We start from the raw sequence: 19,697 nt of genomic DNA on the forward strand, positions 1-19,697 counted from the left end.
ATATTAGTTATTCAATTTAAGTATATACTTTTTGTTTAATAAATAACATTTACTTACTTTAAAGAAATAATTTTTCTACATTAATAAATGTTTTTTTTCTTTCTAAAAATACAAATGTTTCAAATTATGAAAATAATTTTCTTGCAAATAGTCAAAACAATGGTTTTCTTAATTCAAATTTAATTTTCTTGAATCTAGCAATTTTTTTTTTCAGTGTATACATATAATTGCTAGTTTTATCTCTTTGAAAATTTATTCTTGAATCTCAAGGTTTCTCACATGAATAATTACTCTCTCCGTTTCTCGACTAATTTTAAATTATTGAAATTATTTAAATTATTTAAATTATTGAAATTATTGAAATTATTTAAATTATTTAAATTATTTAAATTATTTAAATTATTTAAATTATTTAAAAGCATTTTTTCTCAAGTCTCATACGTACATTTGAGAGATACTTACTCAATTTTTCCCGAAGATAACATTCGGCTAATAAAATTCAAGAGCTATTAATATTTTAACCCCGGTTGAGGTAATATTTTTCGCAATAAATTTAATTATTTAATTAAGACGCTTATATTATAAGCATCTAAAATTACATCAATTTAGAACGACCAGAATCCTTGGTCGAAACGCGGTGACGATTTGTCACGACGATTATAATCGTTGCCACGATTATAATCATTTGCCAGTATATAGTCAATGGAAATTCTTAATTGGGCTATTAATATTTTATTATTATTAAATCACGAGAAATTATGTTCCGATGGACGAGCTGTGTTTTGAGACAAATTTTATTTGAATTTTTCAGTTAAATTGCGGTTATAAATATGACGAATATATTAAGTTGACTCTACAGATCCATTTATTAAATCGTATCATATCTCAAGACTGGTTTCAGTCTTGACTGGTTTCGGTTGACTTGTTCAGTAGGATTATAAAAACGAGCCTTTTAAACCTATTTAATTCGCTTCCTCTGAGGAGGAAAAAATATACATATATACCATAATGCTAATTAATTTATGTTAAATTTGTGTTTTGCTTGTAATAACCTGGAGTAATCGGTAGTAATAACTTTACTAAATGAAACTTTTAGAAATAATTATATTAATTAAACAATTAACATGAAGTGTAATTCAGCTTTATTGATACTCTCGAAATAAAAGCAAACTCGTTCTTATTTGCATCTTTTTCAAAATTTTAATTACATTTTTGATAAAGATTAAGCAAAGATTATTTTAGTTGGAAATATTATTATTAAAATTATTAGAAATATTATCTTAAATAGAAATATTAATAACGTAGCATATTAAACAAGAGTTATGTTTTACGATCGCTGCATATTATACAAAATATATACCTATGTTTTATGATCCACCTGAGAAAGACATAATCCGGAAGTTTGTAAATTTAGTTATTTTAACATAAATTCTACCACTAAAGCAGATATTTTAGGAGGAAAATTTTTAAAAGAAACGATGAAGGTTTTTTTACTACCAACCTGAAGTATTCTTATAGAGATAATAAATATAAGGAATGCTGTGAATGTGGGACATTTCTAAAGAGTCAATTTGCATAAAATATTTTATTTGTGTATGTGTGTACAGTTTCTTTTAATTTCGAACTGGGAGCTAAACAGATGAAAACTAATTAACGCGCAAAAGATTAAAAAGACATATTTAAGTCAAAATGCGTCAGAAAACATTAAATTTTAAGATATCGCTGAAACACCACGCGTCTTTCGAACACATGTACGCACATCCTTATCTTACAATTAGAATAGAATGGAATAGAATAGAATAGAATAGAATAGAATAGAATAGAATCGTGTCTCGTGTCAACAAATGACATCCTTCAGTTAGGCAACACGCGAAATGTGGATCGCGCGAAACAGAGCGTAAAATGTGATTTTCTGAAAAATGACTCCGACGTCAGATGGGATTCTTTCAGTTAGTTGGGCAGCATTGTTCCTCGAGAACGGGCCGAAGCCGGCAACTAAACGGGCGGCGGCGAAGAGGCTAAATGGGACCTGACAGGCAACTGTCGCGGAACAGAGCGGAACCGCAAGAGGGTTAACCCGTCTCGTTTCGCACCGGAACGGTTTCCTCGGCGAGAATGACCCCGTCGAGAAAGAGAGAGCGGGTGAGAAACAGAAAGAGACGAGGGACTGCCCTCAGAGGCGAAAACATGTGCGGTGAACCCGGGGCCGGGGCTTCCGCCACCGCCACCATGCTCGCGCGCGCGCGCGCGCGCGCGGTATATTCGTCTCGGGTGAAAATTGCGGCGGTACCCACGGTATTCAGAAACTGTTACCAATAGCAATATTCGTTGCCGCGTCGGTGAAATTCGTTGCTGAGTCAGCCGTAAAATGGACCCGGGGCGGACGGGCGGGCGGCAAGCGTGGCAATGGCAGTGTGCCCGCGAGAGAACGACGTGAGCGCAATTTCACGAAAATTCGCCGAAATTACACGCGTGTGTTTCCGTCCCCTTTTCTCTCCGTTCTCCGTTCCTCCTTTTTTTCTCTCTCTCTCTCTCTCTTTCCGCGGACGCGCGCGCGCGAAAGATACGAGCATGCAATTTCGCGAGCTCGCGCGAACGCGAGAGAGCGCGTCTCTCGCCGCGACGCCGCCGCGCCGCGCCGCGCCGGTTCGCGACACGCGCGTTTGTTCTCGTGTCCGTTTTCTCCGCATGTGGACTACATTGATTATCAATATTTTAAAGACGAACGCGAATATACATATTTATGCTATTACATCTCTACAGATGCATTTTAAAAGCATCCTGCGCGGAAGATTCGAGCCAGCGTGAACAAAATACAGTAGAATATGGGTTTATATAACATGGATTCGTAAAAACGAAAAAAAATTTGAATATTTATTTGTTTTTAAGTGAAATGGAAAATATTTTACTGTTATATCTTCAATATTCTTTTTACATTTTTTATAATAAACCCTTGCAAAATCCTTTTATACAAAAAATGTGTTTCCATATGCACACATAATCCATATATATGTATAATCTGTGACTCGTATAAAGTCCATTCTACAATTGCCGTAAGAGTACGCAGTAAAACGTAAGTCGTAAGCAGTTTTTACAATCCAAGACCAACCACAATCGATTGTTCTTGGATTGTAAAAACCCCATTAGTCAATAGCTTACTGCAGTTTACGTCTTACATTTACTCTTATATCGTAGAATGGATCTAACATAGAATGGATCCCCCCGTGTTATACAAGGGTCTACTGTAAATATAATTCTTATTTAACGTCTGTATACGTTTTTTTTTGCCCCGTTGGAGTGTATACGTGGATCTGTCATGTTTAACGCTATTTTTCCTTACCTTAAAGTATTTAGAAAAATCTGAAAAAATTCACAAAACGTCTGTCTATAACATTGTAGTTGACGATTTTATAGTCATTTTGAGATAATCACAGTTTACTAAATATTTTCTGCAGGCTTGCAAGTTTTACAATTACGAGCAGATATCATTTTGGCTCGGACGCCGCAGACCCATGTATACAGACGGAGGGTTAATTAATATCTATATAATGATTAATTTATCAATAAATGTATCAATAAATATAAATCATAACGATATCCAGTTGGCGCAGCGGGGCATTGTATCCACGATTATATTTATGATTTGCCGAATTGCAGGTAGAATTCCGTCCGGAGTCGTAATTGTCTAAAATACGTTGAGCGACGGTCGGGGCCGGGACGTGACGTGAAAGCCACATCGGCGGGCGTAGGATTATTAGGGACACTCGACTTCGAGTATACATACATACATCCTACATACGTAGGCCTGAGTCGCTACGTCCGAGCGGTCCGAGCGCGAATCGCCGCCGGGCGTGACTCTCCTTTTCGCGCGTCTTTTTTTTTTCTCGCGCCTACGTACCGTATGTACCGTGACGCTCGCTCGGGCAGTCAGTCAAAAATGGCGACCGTGCCGCTGGCGAGTCGCGCGACCTGGCCTCGGGAATCGACGGCTCGCGACGAGCCGATTGCCGAAACGGTGAAACGCGGTAAGCGGAACGGAGCCGCCGCGGCCGCGGCGTCCGCGTCGTACGCGCGAGTTCTCGTCTACGCGCCGCGAGTGTCGTCTCTCGGTCTCTCCCCTTCGTCTTTTCGGTCGAGTTTTACGCTCTCGGCTCCGCCGCTCACGTACGTCGTCACGATCGTGCGCGCGCGCGCGCGCGCACGCGAGAAAGAGAGAGATCCACGGATCGATGATGACGCATCCGTGGTCGTAGCTCCTCGCCTCGCGTCCACCGGCGAACCTAACCTCTACGCGACGGGAGAGCCGTCGATACGCGATATATATATATATATATATATATATGTTTTCCTACCTACGCCCGAACGGCACGCAATCCTGAGACGCAGGCTATCGCGCGTATCTCTTTTTTTTTCCTTTATTCCGCTCGTGAGAAGCGTGCCCGAGATGCGAGCGGCCGGGTCTCGTCGAGCCAGGTGGGACCGGGGTCTCCTTTCTCGAGTGCGCGGGTGGATAATTGCGCGAAAGGCGGCTGTATGCGGCTATCGCGAATGAGTTCCATTGTTCGTTTTTTTATGCACCGAACAGAGGGACTCGCGCGCGCTATCGGCATCTTATCGCCGTTTCTCGTGTCTGGCCAGCGGCTTTTATCTGCCGGTTCTTTCTTTCTCTTTTTTTTTTACACGCCACACTCGACATATAAACGACCGCTAAAGGGGCTATTTGCGACGAAATAAAATCAGCAAAATCTGTTGCGTCTGTTTTACCTACGTCGCGATCGCGATTATAGTTAGTTTTCAGGTCTCCGAGGTCTCCGCGAGAATTGTATTCTACCTTTATCAGTATTTATTTATCCGTACTCTTTTTGTTATATTTTTGCGTTTTGATAGTGAGATCCTTAATTAGGAAGACCTAGAAAGAAGAGCGAAAGAGAAAACGAGAAAGAGAGAGAGCGACACGTCACGATCGAACGCGCAAGAGACATTTTCATTAGCCATTGTCATTTCCCCTTTAAGTAACGTCCGTCGATTAAACATGCTGTTTTAAGAATGGGTCCCCCTCGCTCTCCTTACTCTCCCCTTTCCCTCCGCTTCGCGCGCCGGCCCGATAGCGCTCGTTCGTCTCGAGAACTCGGCTCGAGTCCTCGAGTGCCCGCTGCGAGGCAAATCCGATCGGCCGGATAGAGCACACTCGCGGTCGATCCCTTTCCGCACGAGCACTCGTCTACCGATAATGCCGCCGATTGTGCGTTTCGCTCTCTAGGAGTGGCGCGCGCGCGCGCGCGGCCCGTGTAATAAAGTCGCCCGTAATCGTGGACTAATGGTCGCTCGACGACGTTGATTGTCCCGATTGTATGGACCGCGGCGCGGCGTCGCACCTCGCCGCGTCGCAGTTCCGCGTTATTAAATTCGGCGTTGCCCGCGCACCGCCGTTCCGCCGTATATCAGCGGCCACGTGTACCAGAACACGCGCGTATACAGAGTGTCCCAGAAACGCGCCGCGGCGGCCGATCGACGGCCGACTTTAATTTCCATCGTTAATAAAGCGGATGCTTGGTCGATCGACGGGCCCCCGAAAGAGGTATCGGCCAGGCCAAGATATGCGAGGTCGATAAGAATATTCGTTTCTCGCGCGCGTCGCGGAATGAATATTAATACGAAACACGATTAAGACGACAGAACCCCCCCCCCCCCCCGACCATTAACTCGCCATTAATTTTAGTGGCAAATTTATTATACGGAATGCAGTTTTTCCGTGACTAAAATGTCGATGAGAAAAAGGCTCTCCTTCGCGAATGAAGCCTCCTTGCTTCTCAATAAAATCTCATTCGTTCGAAGGATGTAAATTCGTACTTACTTTCTAGAAAAGTAAGCTTCTAGATGTGATCTGTAATATATGTTAACGAGTAGACAACGAATCCCGAATCGTTTCTACGAAAGGATCGTTTCCAAGACTCGCAAACTTGTGTTACAAGTATTAAATGCGCGAATTGTGGGACACCCTGTACGCGTAGAGCCGTATCGCGGTACGCGGACGTTTGGCATAAATTTTCACCTCAACGAATTTCGCGAATTTATAGCCGCTCTCGCGGCAATGTATCGCGAATTCCTCCACGCGCGCGTGACGCAATTTTTTTTCCCCAACTGCTACAATTACGTGGTACCGGGGTGGGAGAACCGCGCAGCGCTATTACACGACTACCGTTAATTAGCGCTCCAGTACGGCCACTTGATATTATGTAAAATAATGGAAATGAGTAACTACGCGCGCTGATTAAATTACAAGCGATTGTCGCGTAACTGAGTTAACCTTAATTGCGGAATCAACGGCTATTTAACGAGATTTCGTCTCGTCGAGTCGCGCTGATGCGACGACATTGCGAAAGTAATAAACGACGATGATTCACGGGGTTGAATTTCGCGTCGCGCGCGCGCGCGTGCATTTCCCCTCTTTAATATCACTGTATCCATATCTATCTTGTTGACAACTAACAGCGGTTGACTAATTAACTCGTGTTAATGACTACCAATCGCGGAAAAGCAGATTAATGCTTAACGAAGTTAATAATTAGTTATAATCTTTCCCGTCCCATGGTAGGTAGCGTTTAATTAGTTGGCATGAAGCTCACGTCTCAGAGTGTAAATATTTTCATCCGCGCTGCCGTCCATTAGTAATAATCGCAGTTTGCGCGTCGAATCGACGTCGATGGATTGGCGACGAGCCTCTCACAGGCTAAAAAGGCTGCGTCGCGTTTTTCAGCGGCGTAAATTCAAACGGTCGAGCATGGACGCCTTTGTTCGGAAAGAATTTTACGCGGTGCCAGTGCCGTTTGACACAATTAACGGGACACCGGAAGGAAAGAGCCGTTACGTCGAATCGATATTCCTACAGCCCGCAGGGCAACAGATGACGGTGAAATTGCGGGTGTGCCTTAGTGAACGACGTTCCAAGAACGAACTGTCGCCAGGTTCCTGAAAAGGTTCGCCCGTTTCCTCCGAAGACGGTGACAACGACGGCGGAGTCCGCGAGTCGTCTACGCATCGGAGCACGCACTACGCAGTTGGCGGCTACAGGCACGTGCCATCGGACGTCTGCATCGAACTCGGTGAGTAACTTTCCCAACATCGTGACTGTTAACTCTTCAACCGATCAGACGAGAGAGAATGAGATTTACGTAAGCTCGATCTTTTAAAATGTGGATTTAAGACAGTTTGGGAAACGAGCTCTTTTCACGCGTCAGGATATTATATTAGCTCGGAATATTTGCCGAGATTTTGGACGCTTTAAATTTAGCTCAAAAGGAATGGAACTAAAATTATATCCTTCTTAATAAAGAAACCTGTTGATACTCATGTATGGCACATTCTAATGAGAGAATTAAAGTAAAGGGCGTGTCGCGTTGATGCGCCTCTCTGTTTTCCGTACGTAAACGCGAGAAGGAATTCCTCTCGCGCGGACTAAAAAAAATACGCGTCGATCGCTCGAGAATGTCTAGTCGATTGCTCCTCTCTTTTACGCGACGCGTCCAATTGGAACGCGTAACGCGTAACGCGTAACGCGCGAATCGGAATGCGATTGCTCGCGACGACCTGACAAAGGGCCGCGAAGACGAGGGTCAACTCGATCCTCTCCGCTGGTTTCATCGACGGTACACACCGGGCGACTCCGCCACGAAATAAAGCTACAATGCGCACATGCCCCCGCGGGGATCGATATGTTTACACGAGCGGGGTTACGTAAACGCGAGGAGAGAAGTTCGTTGACTCCGCTCGCTCATCGTTTGAGCCCACGTTTGCTCGAAACCCTCGGCTCGATTCACAGGCCTATATCTACGCTTTGTGAATCGTCTTATTCGCTCGTCCAAGTTTCGCGAGTATCGAAATCGGCGAGTGGGCGTGATTCCGATGAGCTCGACCACCTATTATAGATACGGAGAGGCGTACTAATGAACTTTTCGCATTATATCATACAATGAATCGATACAGTACTTTATAACGATCCAAACATTGTGACTAACCACGAGTTGCCAATTATTCCACGAATATTTACACAACGTTTGTAACTGACGGAAGATGATTACATTAGGCAATGCTGCCGTCATCAAAATAAAAAGGGATTTTTAAACGTCGAACCCGTTTCTCGAAATTACGCTGCGCCACAAAGGGTTAAAGTCGATTCGCGTGCAAATTCGTTACATCGATAATCGAATGACGATGCGGTCCACTGGAAAATTACGACAATTACAGAAATTACGGGAATTAAATGAACCATTTATTTCGAAAATGGCGGAAGGCGTACGTTAAATCACAATGGAATTAAATAATCTACAAATTAGCGAAACACAGCACTACACTGATGCACTGTACAGAGTGGCACATTACAGAGTGATTGTATAGAATGATGCATTGCATAGAGTTACTAGAAATAAAACATCGTAAATATGTCCTAAAATACACGAATATACGAGAACTTTAGAAAATTGAGATGAGAAAGACGACAGAAAGAAGATAGAGAAGCTCCCTACAAATACAAATTTTATCTCGAATGTTTTCTCGTGTTTTTCCTGATTTACCCCATAATATGCCTTAATGAGATTCCAACAATCCATGTCTTGTGCTTATTCTCAAGACATAAAAATATCAGAGACTCTGCACTTCTCTCATTTTCATTACGTTTCTTCGGCTCCGCCGCACTTGGTCGATTCGCTTTAATTTTGTAAATCCAAGAAGATCAACGTCGCGAGTTACGGAGATTGAAATAAGCCCGCCGGAGCCCCGCGATGTTAGTCGTATCGCCGATATGCGGTGCGCCCGCGGAATCTCCGCGGAAAGAAGATATATTCAAATGTATGCAGGCTTTGTGCGCGGAGTTCCGAGATGCAAATATTTATACTAGAGTGAATTTACAATCCGACGGCGTTAATTATGCTTTCTCGCAGTCCCCGCTCGGAATTGAATACCGGTAGCAAAATGGCAAGTATACCTCGTCTCGCCTAACAATTATCCGAGATAGCTTTTTACTAATTCCGGTAAGAAATGCGGGAAATGCCATTTTCGCGTTTGTACGTTCTGTAACATTCGCCGCCGCTTTACGCTCGCTATAGGTATTACGTTATTATTACCCAACGATCGTAATGGTCGCGACAATTTTCGAGGTAGTTTCCGTGCCCCCGAAAACACCAGAGACGATTTACGATCCTCGGTGGGGTACTCGGAGTACCAAGAATCGACGCTCTCGTGAGCGCGGGCAATATCGGTCTTTCGCAGACGGGGAAACGCTTATTCTCCGTCTGCAATCAGCCTGCACCGATCGAACGCGTTGGCTTACAAGTCAATTAGGCCGTATTCTTGCCGGGGACCGAGAATTACTTTGAATATTGCCTCGCAATTAACCGCGGCCGACCATTGAGGAGTAATAGCGCGGCGGGCACGCCGGCAGTTACGACTTCCATCGCCGTCGAGCGGATATTGCGGTGGCTTCATTCATTGCATTCCGTCGTCAAGATATACGCAACACGGAGAGAGAGAGAGAGAGAGAGAGAGAGAGAGAGAGAGAGAGAGAGAGAGAGAGAGAGAGAGAGAGAGAGAGAGCCCGCGCTTAACGTGCATTACATTCGGTATTGTGCCGGTGTTTCATGTGAGCCGCGGCATATCGAATCGCCACTGCGGCGATTCGTTCCGATCGAAGATCCCATCGATACGCTCGGCCCTTCGATCGATAAGGATAACACTCGCTTTTTCGCGTGAGAAAATAAGCTCCCTCCGTGATGAACGAAAGCGTGATGAGTAAAGCGTCGAACGATGTCAGAAACGAAAACTTCCACGATCTTACCGCGATAAAACTTGCGGGATAACGTCGAAAGACTGAACTTATATATCAGTACGATTTTATTTTGTTATTCCGGCTACACACGACGAGAATATCATCGTCAAACTTCGGGATATAGAATGCATATTTGGTATATATAGAATAATATTTCAAACCCCCTCACGCGCGCGTTATTTATATTTTTATTATGTACTTTACGAAAGAAGTTACCGCATATCTTGATAACGCGCGATACACTTGAATATATTATTCTATATTGAATAATTCATAAGAGAGTAGAAGTTTCAAACGAATGAAAAAATGAAAAAGTTTTACCCTCGATAACATCTACTTGAAGACTTGGGATCAAGATATAAGTTTGGAAGCATCGTTTTGGATTACAAGTTAGATAACGATTACATTATAAAAAAAGACAAATCTTTTGGATAGCATAAAATTATAATGACAAATGCGTTAATGTTTTTATACCCGTAATCCATCAAATTGTTCTCAATTTGATTGTTAATTCCGTTTATTAAAATACATACAAAGTATAGCGGCGTCTGCATAGTTTTAGAAGGCACTCAGACAACATTTGGGCAACCAACTTTCCATATAGACAGAAATAACTGTTTATAAAATAATGATTATCTGTTAAGTAAAATTAAATAAATTTATTTCAATTGGCTGCAACAATATTGTTTCGTGAGACAGAAAGAGATGCTTCAGTGAGGCTTCCACATCCTTCGCGATCGGGTCTCCAGAAGTGCCAGTCGGTCCGTTTGCCCGCAACTAGGCAGACGCCACTGACAAAGGGCACTTGATACCGAATGAAGCAGTACTCACCGGTCACTGGAGAGCGATCTGCTCCTCGAAGGATTTCGTGCTCGGACACGTGGATCCGAGTCGGCCAGTCAAGTCGATGCGCGAATCACCCGCGCGTCTCGCACACGTGTTTCATCAATGTCGCGATAAGAACGCGCTCACTTATCATGATTATCAAAAGCCGCGCACCACCACCATCCGGGATTAGTCGACGCGACGCGAATCGATTCGAATCTTCCGGTTAATAACACCGCGCGATTTCATCTCGTCGTCTCACAGCGCGCCGAACGCACTACGTACTCCCCCTCGGATCGTTCGTTCATCCATCTTGCGGCGCGGACGACAATACAGGGTACGGTACGATGATGGACCGGCGATGGTGTGGCCGAGGTTGAGAGCTCGTGGGGACGATTACGTTGCAGTCGACAGTAGCCTGCGGGATGTGGAGCGAGCCCTGCGAAAGATCACGCCTTTCACACAATGCATGCCGGGACGGCATAAAGATATCGATCGCCACGTCATATCACGTGCCGGCGATCGTTTCGTCGAGGTACCCGAAGGTCAACGCGACGGTGATTTCAAAAGCGAATCGTGAAGCCCTTCGCGATGGCGTAATTAGGCGAGCCTGGGACCAGGGAACACGACGCGCGCGTCCCTTCCGGCTCGTTTTACAAGACGTGAATAGTACGAGCTCGTATCGAGCTTCGTTATTTTTGTACCCTATATCGAACTATAAACCGGAAACGCTCTCGGCTGCCCAAAGTAACTTTTAAGCCGCACTTGGCTATCATTTCATTTCCTTTTCGCGTTTCCCTGGGAGCGTCTTGAGCATTATAACATTGAGGTTGCATAAATCTTCTCCTCAAAGTCTGAATAGTACGAGTCCATTGCTAGCAAGACTTAAATAAATTAATAAATTGATTAGAACAAATTATATATTCGCGCTTACATAGTTGATCAATTTTGCACTTTTTAAGGTGATCGCATCGCCTAATTACGTCTCTCACGTTTCCATTATAAATTCCTTTAAAAGATACCTTACGTCCTACAAATTGCGCGAATTCGCATGCCGTTCGTAGACGAAATCGATCTTCGCACTTTGATTTGGAAAGATTTCTCTATAATGGTGGACTTTATAATGAGCTTCGTCGAAATCTTAACAAGTAATCGGGGCAACTTAGACTGGACGATCCCAAAATTCAGATAATTTTATTGGCAGGTAAACGGCGGACGACGAGTATTCGAGAAGAAACGACACACCGTATTTGTTGCAATTATTTATAGCGCGCGTAAATTTTATCGCGTGTTAACGAGCGATCACGAAAATGCGCCGTTTACTTTTAGTGCCTGTACACGTTCCGCGCCCGCGGGCCTCACGTATGCATGTGCATCCTGTACGTGTAACATGCGCGCACACACACACACACACACATATACACACGTGCAAGCAATACGCATGACGAACCATGCAACGAATGGGCATACGAATTCACGCTGGTAAACGTCGGTTCACGCTGCGAAAGCGTGAGGAATTTTGTTCGCGTACGACGTCGTCGGTGACGCCGAGGGGCCGAGGACCGAGGACCCACTTCCGTCCACCGGCGCTACATCGTCGCGGTCCGCCGCCGGCCTGTGTATGCCATTGTCAGGAGTGACAAGCGACGAAACCGACGCAACGCCGGGTGAGACAGAGAGCACACCACCTGTTACACGCACCCCGCTATTTACAAGCGACAACGTGCCCCGCGTGCACCCCGTCGAATATTTACATATTCATTATATTCCACGCGCGCTTTCAAACGCCACGTCCGGATTGAGATCGATCGAGTAGACCGGGCCGCGGGAGAGATCCACCTCGTATCCGCGCTTGCGTCGACGGAATTCGCGTTCGTCGTAATTCATTACGATAATTGAAACGCCGCGCCCGCGCGAGAGCGAGCGCGCGCGCAATTAACGCGAGTCCCGCAATTGAAATATTTCATTTTGCGTGCGAGCTATATTATTCGCTTTATGGTCCGCAGAGAGAGAGAGAGAGAGAGAGAGAGAGAGAGAGAGGAGAGAGAGAGAGAGAGAGAGAGAGAGAGAGAGAGAGAGAGAGAGAGAGAGAGAGAGAAAGCCGAGCGCATACGGCTATACATTACAACGGGGGCGACTTGGTAATATTACACCACCGCCGCCGCCGACGCCTCCATTGTCGGTCGTAATAGAAAGGCATTGTCGCATAAATTCATATTATACGATAACGGTGATACGTCGGGGGGGGAGGGGTATCAGCTTCCTGTTTTAACGGCGTAAGAACCGTTAAAAGCGTTCCGTTCCGCAACGAGCGCTATCCGAATCCGCGCCGAAAATAGTCGCCTTTCTCGCCCGACGTCGTGTAAACGCGCGCGATGAATCATTCGCGAGCGTACACGCGCGTGTTCGCTGCGAAATTATCTCCGGTTACATCGCGCGCTACAGTTGAGTGCCACTTTGCAGATACGTTATGCCTGGTCTCGCGTTATTAAGAACCTCGAGAAATTTTCATGGCTACCTCACATTATATAGTTTCATGGTGTATTTTAAATTATCTCTCTCTACGTCTTATAATTCTTATCTGTTATATCATATTTTTTTCTCGTTCTATTTCCGTATCCGCGCTCAAGCCATTTACTGTCCACACCCTATGTGTGCGACTCCTGTGGAATTGAAAATTATAAGAAGCTGTCACATCCTGTTTACGAGACTATTTTGAGATATTTTATGAAAATTTCGTTTGTGTGTCTACTTTTTTACATTCTTATTTTTCTTCATACATTATACGTTTTATCGGAATAAACGTACGTTCTATTATTATTTAAACTGTTAGCTTCTCATAATTTACCACACTACGTTTACAGAAGTTTACATGCACACGAATGTTTCTGTACAAATTTAGCACAAACAGTTATTCTTTTTTTACTAATACGCATCGTAAGCCGCAAGTGAAATGTATATATTCAGATGTCATCAGCTTTTTAGCGTTAATGAATCGTGTAAAGAGCAATTTATCATCATCTGTCTAAATTTTGAATACGTATAAATAAAACATTGTTTCCCTTTGTAAGAAGAGTAGACAAACAAATCGATCGTGTGATATGTTATTTCAGCATTTTATTCGCAAATTGTTCCTTTGTGTGTACCAGAACATTTAGAAAATGAACGATAATCATATATCATTCTATGTTGTATTAACACTAAAAGAGCTCGAGGCTTACTTCGATAAGGCATTCCAAAATGACAGAGAAATGGGAAAGATTGAAGAGGGTGGAGGGCAAAAACACAGCAAGTTAAATTCCATCGATCAAAACACTAATTATTGTTGAATTGTAGTAAATAACACTGAAATTAAGCCAATAGGGAGGCGAGTTAAGTATCAAGTTATTTACTCATCTTCTCCATAGTCTCTCATTGTGAAAAAGATAAGCAAGTAAATTGTTACTAGACTTGTCATGACTTCTGCGAATTTATACAAATAAATTTAATTATTAAAATCAATACTTTCATTTTCCGTTCATTTTTCGTGCCGAGTTACGCGCGTTTACACAACTTTTTTTATTTTATGATGCATTTTATTATGCGATTCTCCGGCTGTTCTTGTTGACGAAGAATATGAACTTTTCTGGAGTTATAACAGGGACTCTTTTTATATGGCATTCAACAGGTCATGGCAAATTTTTTATCTTCCGACGAAATCGATGAACGACATAACATTAAGGGTCAACAAAAGTCTTTATTATTTATCATTCGCGAACAGATGAAGAAGTGTATTCAGTTTACAAAACGTGTAACACATATATTTCTACTTGAATATTCAAAGTATGGATAAGTTTTTTATATAAACACAAATATATTTATAGATATACATTATATTGTTCTATCAAATAGTTGACTAGACAAATTGAAGCGTGCATTGCTATGCCACAAGTCGTTCTTATAATACAAAAATATCGTTTTTTTTTTCTAGAGACAAGTCTAGGAGGCTATTTCTCGGTTTTAACATAAAGGCACTTGATTCCTTTCATATGAAAGCTATATAGATACATGCATTCATATTGCAAGGATACATCGGGGATACCAGAGTTTCCATCATCAGTTCGTATTCACATCGCGCATTTAACGTTAAATCTATCTGATGCTCATCCCACGACGTTGCACATCGAATGCGATCTTCGTATTATAAATATTATAATATGTACATACATAAAACTTAGAATTGAACGGCAACATTCAGCGGTGAAGGCGGCGCTAAATGAATACCGTATAAATTAGAGGAAATCCAAGTGCTAAAAAATAGAAAAAACTCATATAAATATCTGAACTGAGATTTAACTGTTTATGCCTAAAAAATATTTAACACGAATATAAAATTCTTTATAATTTGCTGTTTTCGGTATGCACTTGGAATCCTCCTTAATTTATGGCAATCAATCAGCGACGCGGGCACGGGTCGTTATCATGTATCAAGAGATATCAAATCGGCGCCGGACAACACACCACCAACGTGCATACATCGATCATCTCAAGTAGCAAATATACACCAACAGTAAATTGCGTGCAAGCATGTGATGAGTATACGTAAGAACGATTATGCAGAACATCGAACAAGACTGATCGCAAAGTACGAGCGAGCCGAGCGGAGACGGGACGAGACCAGCGTGTCGGCCCGACATACCCCTCGTCGGGGTTGCCGTTACCCGCCGACGCGTTCGCGTTGATCGTCGTCGCGCAAAGTCCGCGAGGCGCGCTCGTAGCGACACGCACCGCGGGACGTAGGCATGGCATCGCGGCGTTCATAACGTATATCACGCAATCCAAAAGGAATCAAATGATCATTCGGTTTACCGGCGTCGTTCGGAACAACCCTCGCGGACGTACATAGCATCACGTTCGAGCATCGTTATCTTCTCTGTCGTACGTTTCCCTCCCAGCCACCCCTCTATCTTTCTCCGCTCGCACCCTCTCTCTCTCTCTCTCGCTCTCGCTCTCTCTCCCCCGTTTTTCCGCGCTCTCGCTCTAACGCCCTCCCTGCCGGTAACAGACACCCCGACTCCACTCTCTCCCACTCCTGTCTCTCTCTCTCGTACCCTCTTTTATTCACGAGAATGCACGCCCGAGGCGAAGTTTAAGGACCGTCACGCGAGTACATTTTCTTACACGAATGTCCACCTCGGAAGTCCCGCGGGCACGACGGACACGACGCCACGACGTCTACACCATCCTCCGTCCTCTTCTGCGTCGCGTATTCCGGTCTTTTCCTCTCCCTCTCTCTCTCTCTTTCTCTCTCCCTCTCTCTCGCTCCTTCGGACTCACTCCTCTCTATCCTTCGCGCTCTCGCTCCCCGTTGCACTCGCCCTTGCGGCCGTCGTCTCTCGATGCCGAGGGAGAGATCGGGGCGACGGACGACGGGAGAACTCGCGGGACGTGAAATCGAGATCTGTCTCGTAGCTGCGTGGCCGTGTGTCCGTGTAGCGTAGCACGTGAGTCGAAAGCGGCGAGGAGAAGACGGCGACGGTGCGATGGCCGGGCACGGTGCACGGTACACGAGCGGCGGCGTGGCGTCGTTGTGCGAAGGGCGAGCGTGATCGTGGGAACGAGAGAGAGAGAGCGACGAGATCGGCGACGGCGACGGCGACGGCGACGGCGACGACGATGACGACGACGGCTACGGAGAGGGCGAGAGCGTGCATATACAGAAGAAGAGAAAGAGAGAGTAAGAGAGGGAGAAAGAGAGAGAGAGAGAGGCGGAGAGGGAGAGTAGGAGAAGGAGCGAAGGTGCGGAGGAGACAGATGGAGCAAGAGGAGGTGGCAGAGGCGGAAGGGGGGAGGAACGAGGTGGTAGTACTGCACTCGTCCGTCTCTCTCTTCCCGCGGCGACTGCGACTCGCGCACGGAAACTCGGAGTAGTCGCGTGCCTCCCGGACAGCGCCAGCACCCACGAGAGAGCAGCGAGATGACGGTGACGATGACGATGATGATGAAGATGACGATGACGATGACGAGAACGACGATGGAACGATGATCACGAGGCCGACGACGAGAACGACGAGGACAGACGGCGCTCGATCGAGAACGACCACAGCGACGACGATGACGACGACGACGACGACGACCAGGACAAGGGGAAACGTAGGATTGTCGCCAAATCCACGCCGACGGGAATGACGACGACGACGAGGATGACGACGATGACGACGACAACGAAAACTCCGACGACGATAGTGCTGTTCTAGGCGTCGCGGCGCTCACACACCGGCTCACTGAGCTCGAGGTGGGCGACACCGGCGGAACGGAGGATCACGGCTACGACCGACGAGGACCGAGAGAACGAGCCGGAGCTTTCCGACCGGAGGCGCAGGCGCGACGAGAGGCAGCCGTATAGCCGTATACGCGAGAGTGTATACCCGTCTCTCCGCGTTATCTCCCTCTCGGTCCTTCTCGCCTCTCGTCTCTTTTCTCTTTATCTCACCCCTTGTCCGCTTTTATACGCGAGCGCCGTATACGCCGTTTCTTTTAATCTTGACTCAATGCCCGAAGCGCTCTGTATACCCCAAGTCGTTGTACGCTCTTTGGGGAGGGATCGTTGGCGTTGGATCCGGTAGTATATCGATAAATGTGGTTTTTCGCCCTCTTTCTCTTTCCTACTTCTCGCCATCTCTCCGTCTCTCCCCCCCCTCTCTCTCTCTCTCTCTCTCTCTCTCTCTCTCTCCACCTATCGAATCGACCTTTTCTTTTACGCGCCATCCGTAGGACGTGCGCCGCGCTCCCTATGAACTTGGAAAGGTCGATGGGATTTGGCGTGGGAGTCCGTTGGTCGGTGGTCGCTGTTGTTGACCGTCGTCGATGTCGTCGTGATTGTCGACGTCGTTGATGTTTGATGACACACTAGGTGCTCTGGGCGGCTGTACGGACGTGCTTGTCGAGCGGACCACGTGTGGTCGAGAGTTGTACTTCGCTTTGTGGTGCTATACTTCAGGACACGGTTCGGCGGTAACGAGCTCGAGAAGGGAGGGGAATGGTCCTTTGAGCGATGTCGTAGGTCTGGTCTCTGCCCGCTTGGAGGATACTTCCGGCCCTTTTCCACGGGGCTTCCGGCAGCCCTTCTTCTCGACCGGTCCCAAGTGAGACTTCGTACCCGTGTGCGCGGGCAGGAAACTGACAGAAGCGCTGTTATGCCGCTGGAACATAATCGACGAGGAAATTACGTGTACCGTGCACGTCACATGCGACGCCGGTACACTCTTGCCGCGGCTAATTTACAGTACGTCCTGAAAGTACGAGCAAATTGCTTCCAGTAATTGCTTTTAGAAAGACCGCCGGCTACTTTTATTTCGCGCAAGTAGGTTAAAGTTATATTTTAAAGAGGGTTAATTTTTTCAAAGAAGGCGCTCGAAGCTCAGCTAAATTATATTGAACAATTATTCTAATTAGGCTATTATATGTAAGCGGTCTAAATAAGGCTGTTAAGAGCCTGCATAAGCCTGCAAAGAGCTACATAAGCGCACGCTTAGGGTTTAATGAAACTTTGGAATTTCGTACTTATTCGAATATGATTGCCATGTGACATCGAATACGATTGAATTCTTATTGGAATCTAATTATATAACAATAATTATAGAATGGAATTATTAAAATTCGCATTTTGCGCTGGATGTACGCGGAAAACGACCAAGATCAAAGTACCCACGTCTAACGCGTGCAAAACAACGCCGAGTGAATTTCTAATTGCGAGAAAGGAGTGTTTTAATGACGATTTCAGGACGCGCAGTCAGATGAAAAACGCCTCGCGTACGGGTGACGGGAAATGCGTACGCATTTCTGTTTCTCTTCCTGTGAGAAATTTAAGTTGCTAGTTACTCCTTATGCGAAGTAAGAACGCTACGTGAATCTATTGATATAACGCGGTTTATGTTTTCGCAATTATACCGTTCCGTCGACCGACTTTTCTCAATTGCTCCGTATATTCGAGATGAAAAGCGCGCCCGGCGCGTTTCGCTTAATATGAACGACGACGTACCTAAAGCAGATAGTCTGAGACGCTTATGGCTCTCGAGCGATATTTTCAAAGTGCACGCCCGCGGAACGAGGAAACGCTCCGCGCCGGTCCCTCCCTCCCTCCCCTCCCTGCCGTACCATTGCCCGCCAGGTAAACAAGCTCTTTATACACGTACAACGCCGGCGTATGTACGACGCGGCACTGCAATTACCCTGTCTATCTTGTAGCGAGGTACAGAGCCGAGGCACGAGCAAAAAAAGGGAAAGCTTACCACTCGTGCACCGGCCGCGCCGCGCCGCGCCGTGGAAGCTCCAATATCGAGATGTTTGAACGTAAAAATGCGCAGCCTCGCCCGGTTACGTTATCGTATCGTCAGATTATTTCGTGCGTACCCCGACAATCTCCCAATATTTATAAAGCACCCCACGCGCGTAGGCGTATCTCACTTTCCCCGACCTACGACCTTTCACATTCACTTTGCGGATGTTAAGCGAGAAATTCGCTTGACGGCCGTAAAATGTGAAGAATTTATTTAATCCAGATGATAAGATAAGACGGGCTTTTCCCTTTTTTTTACATTCCAAGAACGCAAATCCCGTCCAACGTGCACTCTAAGGACGAAGTATGTACTTGAGCTCGAAAACGAGATTCGCCCATTGACTTTATCGAGAGGCTTATTTTCGTATGCAGGCCTTGCGCTCACCGCCAAATACGGCTGTGACCCTCATTCCATGTTTACGCTGAATGCGATATCTCGATGATAAACGAGCTGAGACGTCAAAATCGGCTGGACACAGTGAGGACACACAGCCGTGAAGTGCTCGCGAAACAATGCGCTCGTCCTTCCTGACCTCACTTCTAATTCTAAACGAGAAGTCCCTCGAAAAGTTATCTTCTAAATAACGTCACGTTACATGAAATAGTAATAAAAAAGAAGTCAAGTTTCCAAGTCGAGTTCAAATGGAACTGCTAACAAACTCAGATTTTTGATCAATTTACAAACTTAAAATTCGACGGCGCCGGCGGTGCGACTAGAAACACCGACATGCGTTC

General features: G+C 45.5%; 2 protein-coding genes across 10 annotated transcripts in view; one reads left to right on the plus strand and one right to left on the minus strand.

Annotated features, from left to right (window-relative positions):
- The window catches only part of LOC139769164 (adenosine receptor A1), a 164,592-nt gene extending 147,667 nt beyond the window's left edge, over nt 1-16,925 (minus strand). For 2 of the 8 annotated variants that reach the window (XM_071700595.1, XM_071700037.1), the window contains exons 1-3: nt 15,494-16,925; nt 11,668-11,748; nt 10,652-11,084 (exon numbers count right to left, since the gene is read on the minus strand). The gene's annotated coding sequence lies outside the window, so the exon portion shown is untranslated. Of the gene's footprint in view, nt 1-10,651; nt 11,101-11,667; nt 11,786-15,493 lie in introns of all 8 variants that reach the window. The other 6 variants (XM_071700514.1, XM_071700343.1, XM_071700266.1 and 3 more) reach the window with 6 other exon arrangements.
- Wcy (WW domain-containing adapter protein with coiled-coil wacky) overlaps nt 6,618-19,697 on the plus strand; it is a 50,767-nt gene continuing 37,687 nt past the window's right edge. For both annotated transcript variants that reach the window (XM_071698993.1, XM_071699080.1), the window contains exon 1: nt 6,618-7,103. The gene's annotated coding sequence lies outside the window, so the exon portion shown is untranslated. The remainder of the gene's footprint in view (nt 7,104-19,697) is intronic.

This window comes from Temnothorax nylanderi, unplaced genomic scaffold (assembly GCF_030848795.1).
Source record: "Temnothorax nylanderi isolate EJ_2023f unplaced genomic scaffold, tnyl_v1.0 TNYL_tig0001_pilon, whole genome shotgun sequence".
Taxonomy (NCBI): domain Eukaryota; kingdom Metazoa; phylum Arthropoda; class Insecta; order Hymenoptera; family Formicidae; genus Temnothorax; species Temnothorax nylanderi.